Below are 4,016 nucleotides of genomic sequence, written 5' to 3'. Positions count from 1 at the left end.
CATGTACAAAGCTTGGCCAGCCCATCTGGCAAGGCGGACCACATGTATCCAGTGGATACAGCTCTTAGATTTTGCCAGGTAGACTCTTAATTAATAGGCTTTAAGGGAATTTAACTACCGATTGTTATGAAAACTTCGTGTACTATATATCTGTACAACGTTCAATTAAGTAATGTTCTATCTCACAGACTGTATCATGGAAGTTGCATGACAACAGCGTACTGTGAAAATGCTGTGCAAAAGGGTTGTTTCATCAACAAATGCCTTGGCAACATTTAAGCAAAAGATTTAGCTTTATATATAACCGAGTGCTAGAAATTTTTGCTCCTACTGATTTTGAAGAGAATTTCTAAATAAAAAGAGTATGAGCTTTTCTTTTCCCCCCAAGAACACCCATGCATACACACCAGAGGGCTCTTACTTAAGCACTGCTTTTTGGTGAAAGAATTACATTAGTCTCTTATATAGAATACTATCCTATACATTACTGTAAACGAGCCCAGTGTACTGACCTTCATTCAAACTCACATTTGTTTTGCTTACAATCCTAATGCCTCAGTCTGTTAGGGCTCCATTACTATAAAACCAGCACCTAAGCTACATGCATTGTTTTTTAAAAAAATTGCTGACAAAGACTTTTCTGCAGAGTTTCACTCAAAGCACTTGAAGATAGTGAAATATCAAAGAGCCAGTGCTGCCTGTCTACTTTATTGTAGAGCATGCTATTTCACTGTGGAGTATCAAAACATAAACTTGAATGGTGCATGATAAATAGATTTAGATCTGAATCCCTATTACAGAATCCTCATTTCGATTCTCAATAGGAAAGTCATGTATGTTACAGCAATTAAGTAATAGTTCAAACAAAAAGACTAAAAATAATTTGAAAAATTACCAATTACAAAGTATTGCTTCTCATAAACAAAGATACACAAAAATTCAAACTATTATAAATTCGGGATTATGAAGAACTATTTAGAAGCATGGAAATTTTTACTTCAAAATCTTACAAAGTGTAAGATTGTGCGGCCTTCTCAAAATATGCCAAGTTAATATGTCATGTTGTGGTAAACACATTAATAAATGTATCTCCAGAATTATTTGTCTTTTCAGATGTTGTTGAACAATGTCATGAAAATTCATCTGGAGAGGAGTAACATGGGCATTTCAAGTGCCAATCATTACATCTACTTTTTCTTTTAATTCTTGTTCTCATAGCTAGCATGATAAACCTTTTTCAGAGTGTCACACTATTTATATAAGCTGATATGGAGGCAGCTTTGTATTATTCAAGCAAATGATTTTTGAGTGCATTGAAAGATGGATCTCAAAGCAGTCCCAATACAGCTCACAGTAGATTTCCGTCAACTTGGTGCTCTTTGAATTCATAGTGACCCCTAGGTTAATTGGCCACTAACAGGATAGAAGGTGAAGGGGGAGGAAAAGGTACTTTAAAACCAGGAATCTTCAGAAAGTCTTTTCTTCATTGTAGTCAGGAACATTGCACATCTAAGAACCTCATGTTTAACTATTATCTACTGGAATGACTGGAAAAGTGACAGCCTGACAACTGTGCTTCCTTTTTTTTCACATCATTGAGCCAAAATAATTGCACTGATCCAATGGAATCCAATTGAGGAACCAAGTGATTAAAATGCTGTTTTCCAAAAGAATAAAGACTGATCTTCAACTGTAGGTATTTTTCTTCTTTTTAATAAGTCACCTGTTTACAGACAAAATGATACGGGTTAAAAAAAGATAGCCCTTTTAAAGTTAATGTGTATGTATGTTTTTCCCATTCTGCAATCAGTAAATAAATGGTGATGGCTTTCTGTGCTTAAGCTCAAACTTTCTTATAAACAGCCAAATATTTATACAGAATATTTGTATTTTATTAATAGCTCTCTTTTCATTTTAAAATAATTCAGGTCATTATATTCTTTTTGTTTTAAAAGATCTGCTAATTTCTCAAAACTTCATGAAGTGTGAAGGTCCTCTGTACTGCTCCCCCCATTCTAAAAACTCTCCTCAATGATAACCATAGAAAAGCTGCATAGTGGAGTGCACTGGGAGTGGGGGGGGGGGACACACACGACTGTATAACAATGAAAGAACTTTTCTTTTTTAACTTTTCAAAGAGAAAAGAGAACTGGGGAGAGGGGTGGGCAGGGAGAAAAGTGTCCAACAATGAATGAATGGAAATCCATCCAAAGTCTCTTTAAACTTTTATTAAAATAAAAAAAAAAGAGAGAAAACAAAGATTAGTGTCATCATGTTGTACAACTTCAATGATGGTACAGGTAAATGGAGTTGAGCAATGAGACATTCCTACCTAGAACCACAATTTCTTGTGTATGCAAACTTAAGAACACAAGATCTCTTTTGCTCTTCCAGCTACTGTCTGCATTCTAGGCAGGAAAAAAGATAAAAGAAGGAGAGAAGCCTTCTAGTTAGTCTATTTTAGTTAATATGCAGAAAACTTTTTCTTGGGTCTTGCACTAGAATCTTGTTAAATGATAATTGCTTAACTGTGAAGAAAGTTGATGACTGGTAAATTAATACAAACTTTGTTACAAAAAAATTAGTACATATAGTCTTAAAGCAATAAACACAAAAATGAGCTGAATACAGACTTTGATCACTGTTCAAAGATTCTATGTCAGATACGTATTTTTATTTTATACTGGTTTGCTTACAAAGTTTGAATACATTATTTTTCACACTGGATCTTTCCCATTTCCTTTACCCACCCCTCTCCTCTACCCATCAAATTGTGCGATCCTATGACTAACCCCCGCCCATCCTCACTTCTCTGCTCCTACCCTCGCTCCTTTGGATCCTCATCCCCATTTTACTAGTTATCTTTCTACTTCTACAATAATAGTCTTATACAGTATTCTTTGTTAGATATATTTTTAATGTTATTCCATTATGTCAAAAAGCATATACTGAAAAAGTAAATGGTAATATTTATTTCATAAACTTACAAGAGCTATTTATTACATGGTATCTTTAAAATTCACTAGACAGGAGCTCTGGTGGCCTAGTGGCAAGAAGCTGCACTGTAATCCTAAAGGCCCGTGGTTCAAATCCACCAGCTGTCCATGTGAGAAGGATGGCCAATATCCTCCCAAGTGATTGATTGCCTCTGAAAACCTGATGGAGGGTCAGCTATGGATCGGTTCCAACTTGACGGTACACAACAACAACAGAGAGGATATTTGACAGCTCTAGAAGATAGGATTAGTACTGCTCTTAAAATGGGTTCTTCGTTGAAATTTTTTATGCAAAGTAATTGTGTTTGAGAGCTATTAGCTTAAAAGTTTTAAAGCAGCACATATATGAAAAGACCAATTTATTGTAGTTTGGCATTATTTGAGATTGCAACTACATATATGGTTATTGAGCCTCTTCAAATGTTTCTCACGTGACTAAGACAGAATTTTAAATATGAAAAACTCAAATTCTTTGCTGTCAAGTCAGAACTGATGCTTTGCTGACCTTCTAGCAGGTTTTCAGAGACTGTAAATTACACAAGAGGGGGATTTCCCATCTTTCTCCCTTGGAGCAGCTGGTAGATTCGAACCACTTGTCTTTGGGGTTGGGAGCCCAACTCACTATCCACTAGGCCACAAGAAGCAACTGAAGATGTTTTCTAATTACATACATCATTGTTTGAATAGGAGTTTTCAACTTAACCACCAATATTTAGCCTGTGATTTGAAAAGCGCAGTACGTATAAAATAAGCATTTGGTTTCAAAGACTTGTATCAAAAAAGTAAGCTCAAGTAGCTTAATGGGTAAGCAGTTGCACTGCCAACCTAAAGGTATGTGGTTCAAATTCACCAGTTGCTCCACCAGAGAAAAGATGGACAATATCGTACTGTGCAATTTACAGTCTTTGAAACCTACTGAAGGGTCAGCTATGAGTCAGTTCCAACTTGACATATGACTTGACATAATGAGCTTTTGAGTATCAAAAAAAAGCATGCCTTTATTTTACATTTATTAAATAT

At 35.4% G+C, this 4,016-nt stretch overlaps 1 protein-coding gene across 1 annotated transcript in view; it reads right to left on the bottom strand.

Annotated features, from left to right (window-relative positions):
• Positions 1 to 1,216: 1,216 nt before the first annotated feature.
• The window catches only part of JMY (junction mediating and regulatory protein, p53 cofactor), a 92,912-nt gene continuing 90,112 nt past the window's right edge, over positions 1,217 to 4,016 (bottom strand). The window contains exon 11 of the mRNA XM_006889846.1: positions 1,217 to 1,723. The gene's annotated coding sequence lies outside the window, so the exon portion shown is untranslated. The remainder of the gene's footprint in view (positions 1,724 to 4,016) is intronic.

Source organism: Elephantulus edwardii, unplaced genomic scaffold (assembly GCF_000299155.1).
Source record: "Elephantulus edwardii isolate Elephantulus edwardi_28Jun2011 unplaced genomic scaffold, EleEdw1.0 scaffold00082, whole genome shotgun sequence".
NCBI classification, from domain to species: domain Eukaryota; kingdom Metazoa; phylum Chordata; class Mammalia; order Macroscelidea; family Macroscelididae; genus Elephantulus; species Elephantulus edwardii.
The sequence above is the reverse complement of the archived record's forward strand: the minus strand, read 5'-3'. Positions and strand labels throughout refer to the sequence as shown.